The sequence below is a fragment of the Aptenodytes patagonicus genome, chromosome 14, assembly GCF_965638725.1.
Source record: "Aptenodytes patagonicus chromosome 14, bAptPat1.pri.cur, whole genome shotgun sequence".
Classification (NCBI taxonomy): Eukaryota; Metazoa; Chordata; class Aves; order Sphenisciformes; family Spheniscidae; genus Aptenodytes; species Aptenodytes patagonicus.
In genome coordinates, this window is record NC_134962.1 from 10563796 (window position 1) to 10589745 (window position 25950).

A 25950-nucleotide genomic window follows, 5' to 3' on the forward strand; every position below is an offset into this window, starting at 1 on the left:
GGCAACGAGGCTGGTGAGGGATCTGGAGAACAAGTTTTATGAGGATCAGCTGAGGGAACTGGGGTTGTTTAGCCCGGAGGAAAGGAGGCTGAGGGGAGACCTCATCGCTCTCTGCAACTCCCTGAAAGGAGGTTGTAGCGAGGTGGGTGTGGGTCTCTTTTCCCAAGTAACAAGCGATAGGAGGAGAGGAAATGGCCTCAAGTTGCACCAGGGGAGGTTTAGATTGGACGTGAGGAAAAATTTCTTTACTGAAAGAGTGGTGAAACATTGGAACAGGCTGCCCAGGGAAGTGGTGGAGTCCCCATCCCTGGAGGTATTTAAAAGACGTGTAGATGAGGCGCTTAGGGACATGGTTTAGTGGGCATGGTGGTGTTGGGTTGACGGTTGGACTGGATGATCTTAGAGGTCTTTTCCAACCTCAATGATTCTATGATTCTATGCTGCAAGTGTAAACGTCTTCAGCAAGAAGCAGTGTCCAAAGAAGTGTTGCTTCCGAGGCATTAAGAATGTCTCAGTAAACAGAAATTTTTATCATCCCTCTTGTAAGGAGTTATACTTGAGTTCTAGTGTTCTCGTAATATGTGAAATGTATGCTCATACTGTGCAGCTGCCCTGGGATCCCTCATGCACAGATTTATGTGATCTTTGCATGTTAGTGTCTACAGTGGTCTGTATCACAGTGAAATGCAAACTTCTGTTTTCTGTATTAGCACAGTTGCGTATACACTTGGGTAAGGCTTGCTTTTTTTTTTTTTTCTTTTAAAGTGAATGCAATAGTTCGACAGTTTAACCTAGACTCACCTCTGTTTCTCTGTGTGTGTATGTATGCATGTGTTAAAAAAAAAAAAAATACAGCGATGTGTATCGGTGTTCTTATTTTCCAAATCCTGGTGAGCAAAATTTCCAATTAAAATGTTTGAAATGATGTCTTCTTTCTGCAGTTTGGCTGTGGTAGGAAATTTGTTTTGGTGCTCAGAATAGAATGACAGTAAGAAAATTAACTAGTGTGAAAGATCCAACAACAGAATCTAGGAAACTTTGTTCAAGTGAAACTGTCTGTAAAGATGAATGAGATTCATTAAGCAGGTATGACTTTATTTAGTTTTACGACACCCTATAATTTTATACTTGGAATCTTTATAACACATGCAGTTTCTACATCAAATGTTTTTACTACCTAAACTTACGCACAATGAACTGAAGTAGCTAAATGATGATTTGATGATGAAGAAATATATACAGTGGCATGTTGACATCTGTAACCTGGTCTTGTTACAGCAGTGATATTTTTTTCCCCCCCTTTGAACAATGTAGAAGTTTTTTATGTAGTTAATATCTGCAGTGAGCTTATTCTTGATTTTAGTTTGTTGGTTTGTATTTCTGTTTATATTTTCTACATTGGTTCACCTTCCACAGTAAAATCAGGATAGCAGCTCACAGTTCAGTGAGTTTAAGCAGTTTGTGGTGAAATAAAAGTTTTGATGTGTAATCACTAGTACTAATTAGCCATGTTTAATGGATTGTTGGAAGAGAGTGTCAAAATAAAACGTATCTATTAGGATGCAGAGTTGTCTCTAATCTGCATATAGTATTCTAAAATGAAGGGAATAACTTCGTGGTGATGGGGAAACAACTGTAAATATCAATACCTCACAAGAAATAACATAAATACTGAATGAAGTCTCATTGCTCCAGAAAGACATTTAGAAATAGGCAGCACCTTATTTCAAGTTCCTAAAAAGAAAGCAATTGAATTGCCTGCCTTATTTGAAGATCTTGGACAGGCAGCAAACATTGTGAAAGGCTGAAATTATTGATCCCCGAGGTAAGAAGTATTGTAAATAATGGTTCTGCCGTGATCTGACACTTCTGACCATCTCTGTGACTGAGTCATTGACCAAGACTACCCAGTTTAATAGATGGATTCAGTGTATTTAAGAACTTGTGTTTTCTAGTAATATTTGGGAAACGAAGATTGTGGATCTTAAAGATGCTGAAATGTGTCAGAAGCTGATGTTATTTACAGTCTGGAAACCAAATAAGGAAAACTTCTTGTAGGTTTTTGGTATTTGCAAGTCCTGATCAATTGACCTGTTGTATAGATTTTCTTAGATCTGCTTATAGATTTAATATTTTTCTTCTGGATTCTGTCTTCTATGTGGTTGAAATGCTAACAATATGAAGTTCTTTATGCATCCTTCTTTGCAGTGTTATCCCTGCATGTTACCCTAGAGTTACTGCCATTCAGTGGAAGGGAAGAACACAGGTCAAAAAGACAGAAGTGTGTTTTAGGGTGGGTTTTTTGTTGTTGTTTTGTTTTTATAGCTTTAATATAAGAATCCTAACCCAACACATTTTACTTCTGTGTAAAGGAGTAAGAGTATGCAGTCTTGGAAATTTTAGCTTGCTTCTAAGGAAGGTTGAAGTACCGAAACCATAAAGCTCAGTGCACACCTAAGAACTAAAGTTCTGATCCTTCTCCCACATCAAATACTTGGTAGGACTCTTAAAAAATGATGGATTTAACATCAGCTGATCTTCACAAAGTTTTATCGTTCAGTTTCCTTTCTTCCTTTTCCACTGCTCCCTTTTTGTCTTAGTTAAAAGTAATAACAAGTTTATGTTGCTTTATTATAATAGTGTTAATTTTCAACAGGGATGTGAAGTTATCTTATGCCAAAAGTAATAATGAAATGTATGGATCTTCTCTTTTTAAATATAATGACAAGATCCCATCATCTGAATTTAAGTTTATGAGCAGTGAACAAGGTAGTATTAAATGTCCGTATCTGTCTTGTCCAGTAATTGCAAGAAAAATCTTTGTGCTCTTCTAATAAGTTATATACCTGCAACCCCCATTGACTTTGTAGAGGACTGCTGTAAGGAGCATGAATGCTCATCTTTATTTTTCTCCTAGTAGTGTTTAAATGGGCATTTCAATACATGGTTGTGTACAGTATCCTCTTTCTTCCGTTTTTAGGTAATCTGGGGAATAAATCTCTTTAATCCTAAAATAACTTCTGACAAATCTGGTAACATCTAGTTTACATTACTGAACTTGATCCAGGAAATAATATTACTGTATTGGGGGAAAAACTGCATATTGGTTGGTATAAAAAAGTAAAACTTAAAAATGGATGTACTTTGAAAAATTTGGGCTTTGTTCTTGCTCCAACTTGTTGCTTTTGTCTAAATTATCTTAGGGACCTGAGGAAATATCTCAAGTATTTGAGAAAGTTGGGATTTTATGTATTTATGTAAGAAGCAAGGAGAGAGCTCCTTAAGGTGCAGACTGTTTCTAGATTGTGCTGTGTCAGGAACATTATTCTTCCATTATGCTGGGATTTGAAATCCTTTTAATGCTGTAGACTTCCAAATCTTGCTGTGCCAGGCATGTGATATGTGCCTTGAGCGTCAGTTGTTGGGCAATATGAGCGTTTCTAGAGATTCATTACGTTAGGAGAGATCAAGGTCTCTCTCAGAGAAAGGTGCTTGATAAGAAAAGACTAGTACAAAACTAGATGGGTTACCTAATGGACTGTTTGCTTTCTTTGGCTCAGACCTCAGTTTTAGGGTGTTCTGAAGAAGCTGTTCAAGTTACTTTCTTGTGATAGTGATGTGTTTGAATTAAGAGATTTCACTGTGGTTTGTATGTATTACAAAAATTAAAGCTATACTGGGTCTACTTAGGTGAGCAAAATGGGGTGAAATCTAATAAAACTGTGTCTGCACTGTTGAGATATTCGGTCAGCTTGGCCGGATAAGAGTTCAAACAAGTTTGATGATGCGACTTCTGAATGGTTGTCACTGCTTAGTAGTGCCTTTGTTCCAGAGCATTTATCTGTGATTTTTTTTTTGTGTGTGTGTGTCTGGAGTTTGTTTCTTTTTTCCCCCTAACTTCACTACACAGTGAGTCAAATTCATCACCAGTTTTCACCATCCTTGTGGTCTTGTAACCAACGTACAGCTTGTGCCTTTGGGTTGGGAAAGAACAAAAAGCCAGCTATGTTGCTGACTGTAATGTTTAGAATTATCAACTTTTTAATAAAAATACGCTATATGTATCTCTTACTAATCAGGTAAGAGAAATATCTGTTGCTGATAAGTGCCTAATGATCATCCTGAAGTTACTAGCTCCTGTTTTTGCAAATGAATTGCTTTGCAATTTCCTTCCCCCACCCTTATTATTGGGTACGTTCCATGCACAATTGGGTTTGTTATTAATTCTGTTTAAAATAATTTACCTTTTAGTCTTCATCGTTTTATTTTCCCCTATGTTCCAGTACCAGCAGCATTTGAGGGACTTTCTAAAGAATCTGGTTCCTTTATGTCATCCTTTCTTTGTCAGAGGAAGTGTGTAGAAGACTTCAGTGGCTTAGAGAAAAATTATATGGTTCTGCTCTTAGAAAGCTTTTTTCATAGATAATATGTGCAGAGACAAATTACTTTACAAAATGTAACTCAGTTGTGCATAGAGAAGGGTGAAAAGGCATAGTTGCAACTGAAGACAATGCTGCAATGTGTCTTCTGCCATCTAATTCATTGGGTAAATCTCTGGATCTTGCTGTACATCTAGAAATACCATGATGCAATGGTTTTGGTGATCCACTTGGATTCTTTTCTGACTGCTCCAAATCCTAGCACACTGATAAACGTGGAGGCAGCTGTAAGAGTGTAGATAAGTGAGTTCCAATTAGTGCCTCTAAATCTCTATCTGATCTGTATTTAGTCACACTTGTCTGGTAGTCTAACTACAGAATCAAAGCAATCTTTAAAGATTTTATTGAATTTTCTTGCATGTCGTACTTGCATGGGTTGTCTTCTTGGTGCTGTCTGCTGGAGAACAAGCTTGTAACCAGTAGAGCTTACCTATGATACAAGACCCTGTAGGTTCTGTAGCTGTTCACAGTGTGACATTAATGGTGTTAAATTAGCAACATCAGCGATATTAACTAATTTCCTCATTCAGACTGTGACATTTGTTTGGTAAAAGGATCATTAAACATATGCAAACATCCTATGTGCAGTAAAAGGTCTTTGGGCCCTGACAAATGATAAATGAGAGAATTACAGGTTGTAGGAAAATGTAAATATCATTCTTTGGAAATCTGTCCTCTGGCAAGACAAAAGTGTTCCCCTCTAAGCAATGAAGGATTCATTATATTCTTTTCACTTCTGTAAAGAATGCTGGAGACTATTTTACATACTTAACGCATATCTTGATGTCTCTTCCTTTCTTTCAGGCACTGCTGTTGAATTGGGATTTGTCCTGGTTTTGTTAAGCAAGTACTCCAGCAGTGCACTGTAGAAAAGTGCTGTAGCCTCAATTAACTCCTCCTATAATCTTCTGGATAATTTTGAATGTTTTTCTTGTTAACAGCTTTAGGTCACTTTTTTAACCATCTGTTATACAAGACGTTAAAGTAGGGGCTCACATAGTAAGGCCCTTTCCATCAGATGACTACGTGTAGCACGAACTTGCATGTTAACTGATGAATGTATTTACCGTGGCTTTAGGGAAAGGATTAATCTAGATTCAGATGATCGTTGTGACTTTCTTACTCTTCCTGTCTGTAGCTGTATAAGGATTTGTAGTGTCAGGTTAGAGTACTAACTTCACCAGCTTCAGAACATAAAAGCTTCAACAATATGATGCATTTGCAGTAGCTTGTTACCTAGTGCAATTCATGAGTAAATTTTCTAGCTTCTGCACCGATGTTCTAAAGTGTGACTGAGTACAGTACTTCAGCCACTGCTGTTTATCTCATTAAAGCTACAGCTGAAGTTGCTGTGCTATCAAACAATAAAACTAAATTGTGAGTTCATCCTGCAGTTTAAAAAGAGCCAGACAGACTTGATAGTTATTGTCATTTTCAAAATGACAAAAATAATTTTCAGAGACTTCAAAACTTACTGCTAATCTCTGCAAGAATGGAGATGTTACAAGCAATTAAAATAACAGTTCTATTAAATTTTAAAAACTTAAAAATGGCTGAAAGATTTAACTTTTGATTAGCTAGCAACAGTATCTTTCTTCCCTTCCTCTGGAAGCTGTATTTGGAAATAGCAACCCTATAAGGTTATTTAAAGACCTATTTAAAAAAAAAAAAAACAAACCCAAAACACAACACACAACCAGAATTCAAATTTTTTCAAAATTGGAGCAATCAATTCCATTGACCAGAATGTCTAATACCTCTGTTTTTGAATGTGGATTCTTGCTAATTTTTCTAGGATATGATTCCCAAGCTATTAAGGTATGTAATTTGATGTATGTTAAGATAACTAATAGCCAAGCACAATCTGATATGTTCATGGTTATTTGGATGCATCTGAGATGTACCACCGTATACCAAACTTTGTAAGTCTGATTCAGAAACAAGTCTTTTAAGCAAGAAAATGTTTTCCAGCACAGCAGAATCTTCAAAAAAGTGAAGACTCTGATTTTTAAACAAACACTTGCTGAACTGTGGAAAGGGAGAAGAGGGAATGGGAATAGAGCCTGAATTTGGCAAGTTTTGTGCAGGAAAGCGTCATATATGCCCTATGATATTTTGGTACCAGGAGATGAACAGAGCACCTTGGCACCAGTAATGCTTAAAAGCTGAACCTGAAATGAAACACTTCCCTCATTTAAGTCTTTGGCTATATTTCTAGAGATTGAGAATCTGGTTTTCATCTCATATTGTTGGGAGCTGTCAAATATCAGCATTTTTTCCTTTTAAGGATCTATCCTGAAAACATAACATAGGAACTCCCTAGGAGGAATCTAGAGGAAATGAGTAAAATGATCGATCTGTGATCTAAAATAATTATTACACCAGTAAGGGAAGACTGAATTAGTTGGTTTCCTTAATCTAGAGACTCTAAGACTGCCACAAACCGGTCAGCTTTTTGTATACTGTGCATAAGACAAGGCAGAGCAAAATTACAGCAGTGAGGTTTTGGAAAGCATGGAGTATTTTGAGATAAAACTCTCATCTTTGGATGCTCAACTTGTTGAGAGAGGTTGAAAGAAAACTCTATCCCAGTTGGCAGATGATGTTTTGCAATGCCTTTTATTTTATGATTTCATGCATCTTGGCTTTTACTAGTTGTTTGCTGGGACTAGTTGTTGTTGTTCCCTTTGATGCATAACTGCTTCTGTTGGACTCTTCGACACTCTCTAATGGAGGTGAAATCTTGAGCACTGGAGGGCAGGCAGAGGATTTGGCTATTTGTTTTAAAGGTAGATCATGCTCATGCTTTTGCATAAACTGACTGCCAGATTTGAGACTGAGAGAATACTGCTTCCATGTCAGTTGGCACAGACTGTGGACAAAAGGAATGGTGGAAATACATAATATCCATGTTCCTGGAATTAGATGATAAGCCAAACAGAATTCCTTCTTTTTTCAGGACCTAAGACTTTGAGAAAGCCTGTGATTTCTCTTCTGTCCTCTTACAAGATAGTGTGCTGTTACTTGCTTCTAGTGATCTTGAGTAGGGGGTCCTTATAATAAGCTTACAGTATTTCATAGCTTGTAGTATGAACATGCACTATGTGTTTGGTTTTTTTTGTGGGGTGAACTTGGTCTTCTACCTCACTGCATTTCAAAGAACAGGAGTAGAGTACCCAGTAAAGTTGTGAAACCTTGTGAGAATTTAACAGGTTGGACAGACATCAGAGAGGGAGAAGAGCTCTATATACCTCTTTTCTCCCATGGAGCAAAGGTGTAGGCTGGCTGAACTCCAGTGATCCCTTCTTTTTTGAATCAGCCCTCTGTGATAAGGTTGTACTTGATTGCTGAGGTGTAAATATATAATGGTTCCCACATTGTTATTTAGAAAGTGTAGTTACTTGTTAGAACCCCATATCCCTCCATTAGTGTTCAGCAGAGTTGTAGTAGTGAATGTTAGGTTTGAAAATGGAGAAAGTCTTGGAATTGATTTATTTATCAGTTATCTGCTTAATCAAATTTCTGTACAGAATTATCTGAATAAGTATTCTTTTGAGTCTTTTGGTATATTTTAAGTATTTCTGCTCTCTGTGTTAATGAAACTCCTTCAGTTTTGAAAGACTTATTTTAGGTTTGTGTGTCTTACCAAATTCAGTTAGCCCTGATTTCTCAATCTTAGAGTGTCACTACCAGGATGAGTATGTTTATACTGTGGTTTCTGTTTGACTGTATCTCTGATTGCATGTTCCTGATATAGAATGGAGGCAATGCAACTATAGTGGCAGAGATGGATATGGCAGAACCACCTGAGATTAGATTCAATTTATTGGTTTTATAGCACTTGCTTATTTTCAGGCTGCTAATAATATCAAGGAAAGTCAGTTTAAAACTAGCTGAGGCCAAAATCAGTGTAGTGATAGGAGTAGTAAGAACCTGAAAGTGATATTTGGGGTAATTTGGTGAGCAGGAGCATTGTGGTGTCTTAAATCTTTTGTAAGACATCTTTACAATTAAGAGGCACTAGTACCATTCCTACTTTTAAGCATATATAGTATTCATCATTATGCAGGATTTTAAGTTTTCTTCCTCTAATTTTCCCTGGTATAATATTAAGGAAAGAGGAACGTGTGTGTATAGAGGAAATCTGCTACAACCTAGAAAGAGAATAGTTGAAAGACAGATTTCCTGTCTCAGATAAAAAATAAACTCTTTGCAGTACTTACTTCTACTTGACTTTTTCTGTGTATGTATAAAAAAAATCTGTAAGTGGAAAACTTTCTACTATCAATTGCACTGCAAGGTAAGAATATCTTTTTATTCTTGTCTGACTCAACATTAAATCAGCTTGCCAGCCAGTAAAGTTTTAATGCTCATAACTTTTCATCATGCTAGAATTATAAGTGTTTCTTTCATCATCTGTGTGCTGAATTTTGCTGTTCTCTTTGATCTCAGGGCAAAGGCTTAGGGACCAACATTATCATGTTGATATCTTTACTTTCATTAGTCTTCCACATGTGCATGCATTGCATCTGCAGTGATGAGACAGCAACTGGAGTGCTCAGGATGCTTATTGGGAGCTATTGATGCTTAGAAACCTAATGCCTGTCTCATAGGGCCCAGTCTTAAAACCCAGTGGGAGTTTTGTCTGCATGTGGAATCTTAAGCAATCGTCCTGTGACAGGGCTACTGAGTGAGTTGTGAAAAGGCAAAAGGGATATCTAATTTGTTAGGAAAAAAAAAATCTGCTACAGTGGCTAGCTGGATTTTCCATCATTTTGCCACAGTCATGCTAGAGTTAGTTGTTTCTTTCAGCTGTATACTGTGTCCCCTTTGGCTTTTGCTTTTATTTCTCGTAACACCCCTACCCCATGCACCTTGGTCCTAACTCTAGATTAAAAGTAGATTATATGAAAGGATACAAAATGACAGTTTCTGCTTTGTCTGTGATCCTTCTTAAGTTATGGTATGTATTAACTTTTTCAAATCTTTTGGGGTATGCTTAACAGATAACTACCCTGAAAGTGTTTAGCAATTCACTAGCCATACCAGAATTTTTTCATATAAATACAATATTGTTGGGGAGTTCTAGAATTTATGGGGCTTGGATGATCTGGTTCTTAGGGTTAGGGTGCTTTCGATTCTTGGCTAAAGGAAACCATAAATGTTTTGGTTGTCCTTGGATGTTGGTGTCAGTCTTTGTCTACATTCTTTGAAAAGCAGACTACATTGAGGAAATCTAGAAGCGAGCTGTGGATTATTTTGTTTCTCAAAGCAAAAAGGAGTGAACAGTAGTTGAGCCAGTAATATGTGCCCTTATGGTAAAAGCAGCTAATGTTATCCTGGGCTGCATTAGGAGGAGCGTTGCCAGTGGGTCAGAGGATCTGATCCTCTTCCCCTCTACTCAGCACTGGTAAGGCTGCATCCATTTCTGTGCTCACCAGTACAAGAGAGAGAGGGACCAACTGGAGAGAGTCCACTGAATGGCCACTAAGAAGTTTAAGGCTGAGAGAGCTGGGACTGTTCAGTTTACAGAAGACAAGGCTCTGGAGGGATCTCTTCAATTTAGATAAATACCTGAAGGGAGAGTATAAAGAAGACAGAGCCAGGCTCTTCTCAGTGGTGTTCAGTGACAGACGAGGCAATGGGCACAGACTGAAATCAGGAGGTTCTGTCTGAGCGTAAGGAAACACTTCTTTACTGTGAGGGTGACTGAGCATTGGACCAGGCTGCCCAGAGAGGTTGTGGAGTTTCCATCCTTGGAGATATTCAAAAGCTATCTGGACATGGTCCTGGGAAACCGGCTTGGGGTGGCCCTGCTTGAGCAAGGGGGGTTGGACCAGATGACCTCCAGAGGTCCCTCCCAACCTCAGCCATTCTGTGAATCTGTGACAAACTGCAGACTACTTCCAATTCTGTTGCTAGTCACTCTGCTGAGTTTGACAACCTCCAGCATCTTATTTCTTTTGTTACCATTGTGTTTATGTACTTGAATTTTGTTTAGAAGTTACTGCAGCAGCCAGTCACTTAACTTGTAGAATCAGACTCTTTTGAAAACACCAAATTAGTAAAGCTGCTGTACAAAAGCAAGGAGTTTGCAGAATGGGGAAGGGAGAGTTTCTGGAAGAGTTCTGAGAGGGTGCTCTTAGATGGTATGTAAAAGAAAACTGGAAACTCTGTACTCAGACCTTAGAAGTCTCAGGTAACTTGCTAAAGGACCATGAAAGTGATGCTTTCTTCTGAATATTCTTTGTCTTTTTATATTAGGTTACTGCTTACCTGGCAGATGTTCCCAGACTGAGAATGGCATGGCATGGAGGACACTGCAGTAAAAGTGTGTAATCCCCCTTTCTTTGGTATGTTTTCACTCTTCATAACAAAATGCATTGTATTTATAACATGTGAGTTATTGCAGACATATCTGCGAAATGATGGGATGCAAGAATATGGGGCTGACTTCATTAAAAGCCATTATAATCACAATGCAAAAAAAAAAAACCACCGTTGCATTTCTATCACTTGATGGCTTATTTAAAATAGTTTTGAAGAGGCAATGTCTGAAGCTCTTGCATTCATTGAATAATTATGATTAGATGTTAAGGTAAGTAATGCAGTGCTATAAATCCAGTGCTCTACCACTGAAAGTGTTTTGTCTCATGAGTTTACGTGTAGGAAAACTTTCTGGTTCTTCTCCAGGCATTAAAACTTGCATTTCTGCTATGGTTCTGAGGAACTATAGGGGGACTGAGTTCCAGGTAACTTCTGAAATTCTCATACCTGTTGCACTGATTTAAAATATGTGCATTGTTAATGAGAAAGTATGTGTACATTGTGCATTTCAGGAAGAGTGCAGCTGTGGAGATTGTCTAAAAATCAGTCATCTGTCAGTGTGGTCTAGTCTTTCAGAGTCTGAAATACCGGCTTCTTAGTGCTAATAAAATCTTCAATGCAGAAAACCCTAAACCCCTTAATTAACAGGAAAACTTAATATATGCTTAAAGGCTCTGGTGAGTTTCAGCCCTCTGCTTTTATGGATGCAGAACTGTTGCAAGAAAGATTCCAGTTCAGCTGGGTACAAATCTTACAACATAAAAGACTCTAACTTACATAGGATGAAATGGAGCTTAAATACACAGGCACCTGGAGGATAAGCGTGAGTACCCTCTTTGCAAGGAGTTCTTTGATTCGGTTTTCAGTCAAATATCAGGTAGTTTAGCACTGTTCACTTTCCAAAAATCCCTTGCCACAGGTGAAGCCAACACTACCAAAGGCAAAGGAAGTGAGTATTTCCAGATTGTGTTTGGTGGAGTTTATTTCTTTGCAAGAATCCAGCATAATGATAGTTTTCTCAGTTTCATCCATGAGCAGAGGATAATATTTACACTTGGACAGTCAGCTATCTGATTTGCAGACAGGATGACCTCTGCCCATCAAGTATCAACATGAATTCCATTAGGAATTGGGACTCAAAACTTAGAGAGTTCTAGGGTAGGATTTCCTTGCCTAAAGTCTTCACTTCTACTGTGCTGTAAGGCAGTCATTTCTGACTGTTTTAAACCTCGTGCTGAACACCAAGGCTTTTTCCTCCCCTTCCTGTCACTGATACTTTTACTTGGTTTTGTTAGGGTGGGTTCAGAGCCAGCAGCAGAACTTGACTGAATTAAGAGTGACAGGTGTCTGATTCTTAGATTTTCTATTATTCAAATACTTCTAAAATAATTACCTCTAGGCCAGATGCTTGGCTATTTCTAGTCTCCTGCCAGTCCTATTTTGCTTTAAGGCAAGAAACGAGGAGTTCCCTTGTATAGAAAAATCTCCAGCATAGATCTAATGCACCATCCCCATGTTGGAGCTGCTGCCTCAAATCCTGTTTCCTGATTTGCCACAGATACATTGGAGTATCTTGGGGAAGGGACAAAAACACCGTGTGTTTTGGTGATGCTGTCTGCTAAAAAGTCCCGTTAATGGGAAGGAGAATATCAGCACCATTTTCAATTGTAATGTGTCCCCCTGCTATCTTTTGTGTGCTCCCCTCTGCCCCCACTGTTGCTTGGATACTCCTGGGAATCCAGCCTTGGATGCTCAGATACTCTTACTCATCTAGCCTGTGGATCACCAGAGAGAGATACAGCTGCTCTGCATAATACAGTACAACTAAGCTAGCTCCAAATGAGATTACTTGAGTACTGGAAGCAGCGTGCCTATGTTAGGGACCTGAGCAGAGCTCTGCATTTACCTTGTTTGGCAGACCTTGGTGCTAATGTGGTTAAATTACTTTGAGCTAGTTTGGATATCTCTAAACTGAGCTATGGTCTGCAGAGACAGGTAGTCTGGATTTTGCAGATTCTCCGCACTCTTGGAATTAGCTCTTATACAGCAGGTTAATGTGGCTTTGTACACTTAATAAATACATTTGGATATCTGTTTAAATTTTTGAGGCGAGTTGAAATATCAGTGAAGTTTTACTGATTTCACTGGAAGCAGGATGCTCTACAAATTGGACCAATTAGGTGTCCAAATGGAATTTCAGAATTAAACCACCTTCAAATTAGTATCTTTTTTATTTTCTTCTCTCCAACCTACTGGTCTACCAGAGTAATCTTTTTTTTTTAATGTCTGTGAAGACTTTTGAAGATAACCAAATAAAAAATATAATGTCCGTAGTGTTCTGAAGAAATAAAACACTGTGAGGCTACTGACTTGAAACTGATTTATTTTTAAATTTGTCTTCAGATAACTAAAGATAAAATAGGTCTTTTCTGCCTCTGTAACAAAACAGAAAATAATTTTTTTGGGGTGTATAATGCAGTGTTGCAGTTGTTAACTGTTGACCCTGCCTTTACACTGCAGGAAGTTTTGGAACTACGAGTGAGCAGTCAAGCAGAAGCCAAGCTGAAGCAACAGCTCTGATGAATGACATCTCAAAGCAGAAAGAAGGTTTTTTAATAACTTAAGGCATTGCCTGTAGAAAGGGAAAACAAAGGATTTGCAGTCTATTCATAATCTTAATTTCTGAAGGGGGGGTGTGGGCGCGCACGCATGTGTGCGCATTAGAGGTTTATTTAGAGAACCCAGAGAGAAAAGATGGTGAAGCTGAAGCTTCCAAGGTTTCTGATGTTTTCTGTGACTACTGTGGTGGATAAGCTAGGTTATTCACTTGCTTTAGTTGCATGTGTGAAGAAATTTAATGCAGACTGTGCCTATGTGGCAAGTGAACTTTGTATCAAAAGTACAGAAATTAACACTAAATTTGAGCTCTTGATTTACATATTAGCATATGCTAAGCTGCTTCATCCTTCATCAGCTAACATGTAGTTAGATGCTATTCTGCATTACTAAATAACGCAATATAAGCAGCCCTGTAGAGCAAAATGGTTAGTGCTGAGCGCCTGGCATCCGTGCTATGTGTTTTGTGGTCTTTTTCTTTATACCAGTTCTAGTCTGGTCCTTTCAGCTGAATTTGAATTAACATTTGTAGTAGGTTTTAAATGGGCCTCTAAGGTCCATCTTCCTGCTTACTTTCATCTAAAAAGTGTCCTGTTTCTGTGCTTTGAGACGACTCCACAGCATAAGCCAAAGCACAGTGAGTGGGGACAGGTGGGAAGTTTGTTGTGCATGACATATATATTCAACTGAGTTATTTAAGAATTTCCACTGAAATAAATCATGTTTTTCATATATGTTATTTTGCACTGAAAGCATTCCAGAATAGGTTTTGTTCTCTAAAGGAGCAGCGAAATCAAGCCAGAAATACTGACTGCTAGAAGAATGTGACTTTTAAAAGTGAATGCAGTCAAGCGATGATGTCCTCAATGATGTGAGCAAAACCATTTCAGAAATGTTGCATTAAAAATTAGTTATGCTGCAAATATGGAGATAGTCTGGTTTAATTTCTTTAGCAGCTTTGAGATGACAATAGCTGCTCAGCTGTTGAAAGAAAGAATAGCAGAGTAACTTTTCCCCTTACTCTGGTGGTAAGGGGCCCTTTCTGCACACATGGTGACATGGTTTAAGTAACAAGAATGCTCAAATGCCCTGGAAAAGTGACCTATGAGGAAAGACTAAAAACTGGTGTTTAGTCTAGGAAGGTGTGGTGGGTTGACCCTGGCTAACAAAAGGCTCATGGGTCGAGATAAGGACAGGGAGATCACTCAGCAATTACTGTCACAGGCAAAACAGACTTGACTTGGGGAAATTAGTTTAATTTATTACCAATCAAATCAGAGTATGGTAATGAGAAATAAAAAGCAAATCTTAAAACACCTTCCACCCACCCCTCCCTTCTTCCTGGGCTCAACTTCACTCCCAGTTTTCTCTACCTCCTCCCCCTCCAGTGGTGCAGGGGGACGGGGAATGGAGGTTGTGGTCAGTTCATCACACGTTGTCTCTGCCGTTCCTCCCTCCTCAGGGGGATGACTCCTCACGCTCTTCCCTTGTTCCAGTGTGGGGTCCCTCCCATGGGCGATAGTCCTCCATGAACTTCTCCAACGTGAGTCCTTCCCATGGGCTACAGTTCTTCACGAACTGCTCCAGTGTGGGTCCCTTCCACAGGGTGCAGTCCTTCAGGAACAGACTGCTCCAGCATGGGTGCCCCATGGGGTCACAAGTCCTGCCAGCAAACCCGCTCCAGTGTGGGCTCCTCTCTCTCCACGGCTCCACAGGTCCTGCTAGGAGCCTGCTCCAGCATGGGCTTCCCATGGGGTCACAGCCTCCTTTGCGTATCCACCTGCTCTGGCGTGGGGTCCTCCACAGGCTGCAGGTGGATATCTGTTCCACTGTGGACCTCCATGGGCTGCAGGGGGACAGCCTGCCTCACCATGGTCTTCGCCACAGGCTGCTGGGGAATCTCTGCTCCAGCACCTGGAGCACCTCCTCCCCCTCCCCTTCACTGACCTTGGTGTCTGCAGAGTTGTTTCTTTCACATAATCTCACTCCTCTCTTCTGAACTGGTGCTGCGCAGGGTTTTTTTCCCTTTCTTAAATATGTTATCCCAGAGGCGCTACCACCATCACTGATGGGCTCGGCCTTGGCCAGCAGCGGGTCTGTCTTGGAGCCAACTGGCATTGGATCTATCGGGCATAGGGGAAGCTTCTAGCAGCTTCTCACAGAAGCCACCCCTGTAGTCCCTCACTACCAAAACCTTGCCATGGAAACCCGATACAGAAGGACAAGACTGAGGGTAGACATAGGTTTTCAGATGCATCAAATATTATTGTAAAGAGGAAGGGAATAATCTTTTCCTAGAATCATAGAATCATTGAGGTTGGAAAAGACCTCTAAGATCATCCAGTCCAACCGTCAACCCAACACCACCATGCCCACTAAACCATGTCCCTAACTGCCTCATCTACACGTCTTTTAAATACCTCCAGGGATGGGGACTCAACCACGTCCCTGGGCAGCCTGTTCCAATGTTTAACTCTGCAGAGCTTTCCTACCCTCAAGCAGATCAACACTCCCGCCCAGTGTTACCTCATTCATTGGATACAGGACACGAAATAATGGCCTTAAGTTTCACTAGAGATTAAGGCTAGATAGTTAGAAATAGTCTTATTTGCAAATACGGAATAGATTTTTGAAAGAGGTTTGAAACCTTTGAAGGTTTAAAGAGTAGGTAACAAACAGGGGCCAGGATGGCTCAGTGTAGCTGGGCGTGCCTGGGAGAGCTAGATGGATTGGACAATTTCTTGAGGAAACAGCTCTAGATCTTTTCAATGATGGGTAATAAAGCATTAGTCTGTCTTCTGTGAACAGTGATCCATGCCTTTAATTCTTAATGTACAGTGATATCTGACAGATTCCAAACTCATGGAAAGGGATGTTGATTTAAAACAAACCTAAACCAAGGTCCAAATTTTCCAGTGTGCTGATTGTCCTTATAGACATATGTTTGTCAGCCATATAAATGTAACTAACTTGTTGACACTGGTATCTAGCACATACATCACAAATCCTGAGGAATGCAGAAGTTATGTGGTGTAGTATTAAGTGAATTTCTAGTTATGCTTTTGAATTAAAAAAAAAAAAAAACCAACAACAAAACCCAAACCTGAAGTAAAAGTTGAAAGCTTCATAGGTAAAGACAGTTAAATGGCTTTCAAACATCTGGTCTCTTTTAAAATACATTCCAGAAGTTGATTTTAAAAAATCCACTCTGTGGATTTGTCTTGGTGACTCGGTTCATTTGACTGTTGATCACACTTCTAATTTTTTTTGCTGATGAGATAGTTTCAGTTAGAATTAGTTAAACCAATTTGCAGATCAGGATTTAAAAACACTGAACCACAATATGCCAGTTTCTATACTCTTGATTTCTCCTACTCCCCATCCCTTCCTTATATGCTAGGAGAAAATGATCTGTCTAGTTTTGATTTATTTTGCACAACACAAACTAAGCTTGTTAAGTCCAAGTCAATTATAATGAAATGTTTGAGCATATGTCAGCTTCCCAGAAAATTGTATTGTGTAATCCAGCACTTCACTATTCTGACAAGCTGAAGAAATGTTTCCAGTAGAGGAATCAATCAGAAGAAATGAATCATCATCTGTAGGGAAAGGAGGAAAAAAAAAAAAAAAAAGGCAAAAATATTGTCCTCTATGAATTAGACTTAATTTAGTTTTGAGTGAACTCAGGCTACCTCTAGAAAGGTTATAACCTAGAATAGCCCATGACATTGCAAAACAGTGTTCAAGATGTTTGTTGTATTCACCTTCTGTATTTGGCTGACAGAGGGAAAGATCAGCAGCTGAGGAAGTAACTTCCTCTGAACCTTTGATCCCAGATTCTGTTGCTGCTGCTCAATCTTGGCAGGAGTTATCTCACTTTCTCTTACAGTAGCCTTAGGAAGAGTAACTGTCAGTCTTCTCTTGCTTAAGTGTATCTTTAGTGTTGCATTGTGTTCCGAGGGAAATAGTCCAAGTTTACTTGTTCCATTATATTATCTCTTGTTGAAGAAAAAAATGTTGGACTTTTTCTATATTAGCCTCTTTCCTTTGTAAGCATGTGTTCTGTAGAAACCACTGAAACAAACATTATTGCACTTAAAGTGGAAACCCCTGAAGATGATGTCAGCTGTTCTTTGTGGTAGGAGCCTTAAATAGAGTTCCAAGGTGAAACTATTTACTGCAGATACGAACTTGTCATTTTATTTCTAAAGTAGGATTTGATCACTAGATTACAGTAATCCTATTCTTGGTGCATAAGTTGCAGAAAATAAAGGCTGAGATCAAAATAATTTTCAGTACAATAGTTCACTGTGAGTTCTTCTGATATGTCAAGGTTTAGACTTCTACTTCAGTAACTTCATTTGCCTTTGCTTCTTTAGAATAACTTGTCTTGTGTGACAATGTCTAAGTAGTCAGTCTCTTTAAATGATAGTAAAAGAAGAGAGGTACGTAGGAAAGTGGCTACTGCGTCATGCTGTGTTCATATTTACGTAGTTGGGGATGGGGGGAACATTATCCATTTCTGCCGTACTAAATAGGGCAATGATGTTGCATAACTGTTTCAAGACTTTTTATTTTGGGGTGGTTTTATAAGCAATACTACCATGCATATACTGAAGGTAGTGACAACATAATTTGAACAATGGAGTACCTGTTTGTTTCAACATATATTGGAAAATAACTTGTCATGTATTTTATGACATGACAAGTCTTTGTCTACTTTAAAAATACCTATTTAGGAATCTCAAAAGTAAAAATAGTACTGGGGACACTGGATATAAATAACACTCTGGTCTAATCCAGTATTCTCATTCTCACAGCAAGGCAGTCACAAAGATCTGTCAAGCCCAGTGTTTTATCTCTGGTTGCAGCCAATAATAGGCACTTAAGTGTGTAAGAACAACACAAACGTAGAGAGGTATGCTATTGAGAAGTCCCTCTGGCTCAGCAAGTTCTACAAGTTGCACTGTGCCTACACTGTTGCAATTAATAATCCTTGATCAATTTTTTCTTTGCCTATAAATGTATCTTTTCACTAAATTGAACCTGTTTTACCATTTTAACAATTTTTGAGCGTTTGTGTTTGGAATGTGCTTTTCACAAAGACTCCTGAAGCTTTCTTCTGGGTAGTAGTTTGTAGTTCTGAGCCCTTCATTGAGTATGGATTGGTAAGGTGATACGAAGAGAAGGGAACTAACTTCAAGATAGTTGAGTAACTGTGGTTAGAATGAGATTGTTTAGAAAAACGAAAAGATAGCAGCTGAAAAAGAGAGGAAATTCTTTGTTAGTCAGAAATGGCAGGTTGAAAGATAACATTTCCGGTGAAGGAAGAATCCTAAAGCTTCTCTAACTTAGTTTAAAAAAAAAAACAACAAAAACCAAAAAAACCTTGTTAATTTAAAACTATATTCCAAGTCCCATATAAACTTTGTATTCAGAAGCAGCAGCAATTGAAATTGCTTATCTGATGACCTACGAATGTGTTTGGTATATTATGAAGATTATTTTGTTCAAGTTGGAATATGGTAAGGATTCTTTGACTCTTAGTAGGCAAAGAACTGAAGCAGTTAATAAACTCATTTCCCAGAAAGCCTTTTTGTAAACTTAGTTTTACAGGTTGATTTACTACTGTATTATAAAAAGGTGGCTCAGAAACATAATATAATTTAGTTGGCTATAAATTTTAGATATTATTGAACATTTCACATCATGGAGGAGGGGGGAAAAGCAAACTGCAAACAATGACACTAAAGCATATGCTGTGGCAACCCTATTGTATAGGGTGATGGTTTGGTTAGTTGAACTTCTGCTCTAGACACCCTGTGCTGGAGAAATTATATATTCACGTGGTCATGAAGCTAGAATGGATAGTACTACAGAACTTAGTTTAGTTAAACACTGATTTTATTGATTTTTTTTTTTTAAATTAGGGTCTTGATGTGAGTTTCAGCAAGAGAACTCCGGAGCCACGTTTCTGTAGCTTTGCAAGAAGTGGAGAAGGAAAATGTTAGGTTTACAAGCTCCTAATGCAGGTGCTATATGTCTCTGAATTCTGGGAAAGCTTCATGCTTATACTAAGCTTTAAAAAATTTTACTGTAGAGAATTTAAAAAAAAAAAGTCTTGAACTTCTTACTTTGGTTTTATTTATTTGTTTATTCCATCTCATCCCATTCCAAGACCTTAAGATCAAGCTACTTAAAAAAAAAAAAGTAAATCAACACATCTGGTTTGAAATCCATTATACTTAAGTACAAAACCAGATAGTGTTATTTTGCTTTTGTTCTTTGAGCTGTTTAGGTACAGATTTTTGAGCTTTTCTACAGTTGTGCAAGATAGAATTAAGTGATTCATGAGATCAGTTTTTTACTTCTTGGTTAATTTCCAGCAGGTGGGGCTTTAAGAAAATCACCAAACAGCAATGCAGTCTACATTTGCAATGATATGCAAACCTCTCTGACACTAAGTATGGCTGTGTCTGCTACTGGACTATTGCTTGACAGCTTTATTTTTTTGAGCAGTGGTTTGTTAATATATTAGCTGCGCAGGAATTTTGTTGTGCAAAACATGGTCTCACATTCATATGCAAGCGTTTTTTTTCTCTACCAAATTGCACCTTTTGCTTTTTGCCTTCCAGTGTGTGCATCTTAGTGTTCTATTCATGGCCATACAAAGCTTTAAATAGAACTTGCCGTTTGTGTCTCATGAATCATGCATTCATCAGCATGTGATACATTATTAATCTTTAATCTGAGGATTCAAGTGTTGTCACTGAAAACATGCATGTTAGCCTATTTTAATATTACCAAGATGGGAAAAAAATACCAAAATCATTCATTACCCTTGTTTTTCTTATGAATGGTTTAGATGAAAATCGAATTGCTCTGTTTATACTGATGAAAGCTTATATACTGGGACACAGGTGGAAAAATAATATTTAAGGAGGGAGATGGGGTACACAGTTGCTTGATTTTAGCATTGTTCTGCCTGTTAAGAACCACCTGCCATTAGTTAAAGCTCGTGTACTCAAACCATGAAGTGCACCTTTTGTTTCTCTAGGTGTATTGTAAGCAACGCCAACTGTAGAAGGAGGAAAGATTGTTGATTTTGGGAAGCTTCAGTAGAACATGTTATGGTGTACTGAACTGTAATAATGTCCCCTGAATTTAATGTGATTTTTTGTTGAGAGCAAAGATAGAGGAAAAGAAATGCTAAAATCTACAAAATGTCTACCAAACTTCCAAGAAATTGTCCAGACCCTTTCTAACTCTGATCTTTAGTTTAGTGTACTCATCTGAGACAGTGACTTAAAAAGAAATAAAGATTAATTTGTTTCATTATGAAGTTATGTGTGGCCACTTGGACTTTAGGTAAGCTGGATCTAGTTCAGCTTGATTCTGATTCAATTTAACTTTGTTTCACTTTCTTCCTTTTTCTCAATGTTTACAAGGTAGGCTTTTTTTTTTTTAAAGCCATTATGTGGCCTAAGAAGCCCTATTTATGGCCAGTGGGGACTATATAGGAAGAAAATAAGTTCAAATTCAAAAGCAGTAACATGGCCAAATTTTGCATGGTGCTAAGCTCCTTCTGTGAGTTGTTGCAGCTAATTGCCGTAAGAATTAGTTGAGATGCCTTGTTAATTTTCAGGCGATGTTTGTATTCTGCAGACTGATAATTTAGTGAAATTTAATAATAATTATAATTTACAAATTCAGTGAAAAATAAATACAAAAAATCAAGTGGACACTTGATCATTCCAGAATGCAAATGCTAGAGAATGGTAATGTTAGTATAGTGAATATGGAATAGAGAAGATACCATAGAGCCCAGTGGTGTAGTGGCTATAATCAGACTATTGGAGTGACAATTTTAAGTTTCTTAAACACATGCTATTGCAAAACAGAATAACTTTTGGAGGTAAAACTAGAGATTCCTTAAAATCATCTTTGCAAGAAGTTAAAGGGAGAGAGGGATGAAAGGACTTGAACAAAAAGCAAAGTTTGAAGCTTTTGGTCTTTTCTGCTGTCTGTACTGTTCCCAGTGCACACCATTGCTGTCTGCTGATCCCATTCCAGGAATTCAGATTCTGACTTACAATGCCTGCCTACCGCTAAGACTATAGTCTGACTTCAAGGACTTGTAACATTAGGGATCAATATGTTTGTGTAAGTTAAGTGTTTGAGGTGCGTGCTTGTGCGGGATTCTTATGTAGGGCGAGCCACTGGGAGATTTCCAGGTGGGGGGAAAAAAATATCTTGTTGGTGTGGAAAAGATGCTACCTGGGATATTCAGCTGAAAGGGAGCTGGGAGAATGTCCCCAGCTAAAGTAGAAAATGTAGCTGCTGTAAACGGAAATGGCTGTTCAGAGAGCTACAAGGAGATAGAAGGACTGGACCACCAAACAGGTTTGTTCCACTGCTTGGCTGGGGTGTGCAGAAATCATTCCTTTGGCTGCTGGGTAGGAAGTGTTTGAAACCTCGATATTAAAGGTAACAGAAGATTTTCTCCTTCCCCCCTTCAATTGACGCTTCCTGAACAAGAGAAGATCTTGTGTTTATATACAAATATGCCTTGTTTGAACAAATGGAACTGTTGCTTTCTCATTCTGTAACTCAGGTCTTGATTAATTATATGCGGTTTTAAAAATGCAATTTAGATGAAGCTACAATATTCAAGCAGAATTGTTTAATTCTCAAAGTCGTTCTTGGTAAAGAAGTACTTGCCTTGTGATTTGCTGATGTATTTTAAATTATTTGCTGGGTGCTGGGGTCACTAGATACTGGCCTGCATCAAAATACAGTACCTATGTTGCTAAACTTATTCTCAAGTCTAGCGTTGATTTAACTTTGATTTACTTTTCACTTTAACTTTGGATTTTAGACTGAATAGGAGTTTGTTGGCACTGGATCCTTATACCTGCGTGTTGCTTTTATTGAAAAGGTAGTTCAGATTAAGATGGCCTCTTTGAAGGAAAACAATCAGTTCATCTCTACTTCAAAGTTTAGTGCCACATGTTACAACTAAAATTTTGAACCCACTATTCAGCTACTTTTATTTGTTTTCTGTGTGTAATTACTGGTGCATCTTGTCTGCAGCCACTTCCGAAGTTTTTTCTTACACAGCAACAAAAAAGGAAAAAGTGTTAAGAACGAGAGACTAGCTACAAACATGACAACAGCCATGGAAATTAAGGCAGTTTTAGTATTCCTAACAGACCAAGTTGGTAATCTCTTAATTAAACCTGATGTAGCTACAGCTTTCTTGATAATTCATGCAGTCTTTCTGAGCCGCCTTCTTCAGTGCAGACTTTCCTAAAATGATGCAAATCTATTGGATGCAAACTGGTCCTAAATGTTTAATCTGTTTAATATTGCCAGTTCTTTCAAAGTTTGGGTTATTGGGCTCCACCTGTTACAGCTGGTATTTTGTTCATAAAAGACTGTATTGAGGCAAAATACTTATATAGGTGTTATTTAGGTCCTGATCAAACTCTCATTAAAACTTAATGTTTTGGACTTTTTCTTAACCCATAAAACATTTTTTAGACTCGTGTATTAATTACTTCCTTGCCAGCCCTGTTTTGGGAGGGAAAGCTTACTTAAATATTTTCCAGTGTGTATAAAAAACCAAAACAAAACACTCAAAAAACCCCCAAAACAGACAAAAAACAACAAAGCAAAAAAGCAGACTGTATACCGTGTTAAATATTCTGTATTTGTGTGTGTTTACATACTTGCATTCAGAACCATTTAAATTGTATGCATGTGTGTGTGTACACTGTACTTTGTTTCATCAAAATAATGTGAAATTAGTTAAAAGTGGTATGAATCATAGTGACAGACTTGGTGCCTTGGTATCCAAGATACGTTAACATGCTGATAAGTTACTTGTTTTCCTGCTGTGAGAACTGGTTGCTGTATTTGATTCTTTAGCTGAATACAAACTAAATTAAATCTGCAGTGACCTATATTGTGCTCTAGCTAATGACCCAGTTAACCTCTGGTTAATTTTCTGTCTCTTGGTGTCCTGGGAACAGGGACATGTTTACTTCAGTTGCCACAAACCTTTAGAAATGTGCCACTGGCATTTATTATTCTAGAGCTGTGTGTTTTAATAGAAATTAGCTAATGGGCCATGGGGGTCTGCAGAAGTTGTAGAATGCCAATGAGGAGTTTTCTTTCATTTTTTCCTCCACCCTGATTTACATGACTAAGCTTTTAGCTTTTCTTGGTTTTGTTTTTGTTTCTTGAGTATTGATCTGTCTCCTGTGGAGGAAACAAACTATTTGCTTAACGTGCAGGAGGACATTATTGTTGGCAGCTTCCCAGAGACTCCCCTTTTCTACATGCTTTAAATTAAACTAGGACCGGTACAGTCATTGGTAGGGAAGTTTGCAACTAATGCAATTTTATTATTGCGTGGCTATGTTATGCAAATAAATCTGAATATAACCATAAAATAATAATAATGAAGATCTTGTCTAAGGGCAGATCTGAGTACCACTTTTTTGATGCAAATAGGATTCTCTGGCAAGTGGGAGGGCTCATCTATGAAGTAGCCTACTTTTTCAGGAAACGAAGTTACACTGTTACAACAACTGGCAGAGCAAGGCGGAATGACTGTCCACACCCATTCGTAGTAACAGTCCATATTGTCTGTGTCACGGATCTATTAAGTAATGCATAGTTCAAAACAACCTGAACCTTTTCTGACATATAGAGCATCTAGTGCTTACAGGTTGAGGCCTTGAGAAACAGCTGTTCTAGAGCCAATCCGTTCTGCTCTGTCTGTTCCTTGAAGTTTTTACCACAAATTTCCTTTGGAGATGAAACCCTTCCTTATTTTTTGTTTTGCCCATGGCAGCAACAAGAACAGGTAGAAACAGCTTACTGAGTGCTTAGCCTTATGCTGTAGTACAGCTGCTCTGCAAAGAGCAGATGGAAACATTTCTACAGCAGTCCTGAGTCCTGTGTTGGCCATGTAAACAGATGGTTTTGGAGGAGTGGGGAAGCTTGGGCTGTTTTGCTGAGCTATAGGCCACTTGTTCAGACACTTGGTAGTTTTATTTTGGGACTTCTTATGATCTAAGAATCACTGCTTGATGATGATATGTTAAAAATATGGAACGCTGGGGGGAGAGGAGAATTTTCCATGAACAGATTCTTGGGAACTTGCTCTGTTCAGCCAGGTGGCTTAGAGCACCACACAAAATAAGCACTGTCTGTGCTGTGTGTGTGCCTTGGGTGTATTCTGCACTTTTGCTAGAGACCAACCACCAATCTTTGTCCACCAGCTGAGGAGAACTGGCATTCTCTCTTTATCTGTCCTCATTTCCTTGTTACCTGTGAAAAACATTGAACATGGAAAAAAACATTCCTGAGACAACTGTACAAGCTTTATCACTTGCTGTGAAACCACTGCCATCCAAATAGGACTTTGCATATATTCTACCTGGTGGTTAAACCAATTTCTTCCTCTATTCTAAGAGCCTGTCTATAAAGGATCCACCACATCGTAGCCTGCTGGGCACTGCAACCCTTCTCCTTATTGTAAGGGGGGGGAGGGAAATTGTGTGGCTCTGTAGAAATAACACTGAAGTTGTGGTTTGTTAGGTTGTTCCAATGTGGCTTTGTGCCTGAACTTAAATGATTAAAAAGCGTCCTGTATTCTTCTGGGTTTTTCATTTGTTTGTTACAGAGGAAGCAAAATATCAACCTCCTTGTCTTGTTTTTCTTGAAAATTAAGTCTAAGCAAGAGGAATTTTAAGTTGCAAGATATTAAATCCCTCCCTCTTTACTGACTGGAGCATCTTGAAAATGAAAATTTTCTCTGTCGGTTATCAGAGAGTACAGGGAATTCTATGTACAAAGGGAGCTACAGTGCCCCACAGCTTAGTCTCTAGTCTTTTCTGTTTATGAGCTTATTCTGTCAGGGTCTGTTAGTTTTGGTATTGTTAGTGGTTTAACAGGATTTCAGACTTGTTGGTGGTCTCTGTGGGTCCTTTCCCTATTTCACCTCTGAGTATTCCTACTGCTAGAGGAAAAAAGCAACTGTGACTGAGAAGATTGGAATTACACACAGTGTAATTCCCTTATTCATAAACTTACAAGGGAATTGCTTCTCTTGGTTAGTGGTTGAGAGGAACCAAATCACAAGCTTTAGTAAGAGAGGGAATATACTTTTCAGATATTTCAAATCCTAAGCTCCATGATATCTCATTATTGTCTGCTCTTGTGTTTAAAAAGAAATCAATGAGAGAAGTTATTCCTGTGTAGATATATGTGATGTTTCTATTAATTTGTATAAATCTGCAATCAGTGCTATTGAGCCAGTATGAGGAGAAGAACTTGTTCAGTTTGAAGGCCTAACCTGAGTTCCTTCAAGACCAGGTAAGAAAAATATATTGAGTATATTATACTTCCTCTGGATAATGTTCTTATGCGGTACGTATTCAGATTAAGTTTTGTGATTTAAAAATAGTTTTGCCTTCTTGTTGAAGGGGCAATCTGACATCGTGTATTCATCTATCACAAGTAGTTTCTGAATAACTTACAATGCAATGCCATGAAC

General features: G+C 38.4%; 1 protein-coding gene across 7 annotated transcripts in view; it reads left to right on the forward strand.

Moving 5' to 3' along the window:
* Positions 1 to 25950, forward strand: part of SULF2 (sulfatase 2) — a 169392-nt gene that overhangs the window by 3877 nt on the left and 139565 nt on the right. For 5 of the 7 annotated variants that reach the window (XM_076351662.1, XM_076351672.1, XM_076351666.1 and 2 more), the window contains exon 2: positions 10704 to 10792. The gene's annotated coding sequence lies outside the window, so the exon portion shown is untranslated. The remainder of the gene's footprint in view (positions 1 to 10703; positions 10793 to 25950) is intronic. The other 2 variants (XM_076351664.1, XM_076351667.1) reach the window with 1 other exon arrangement.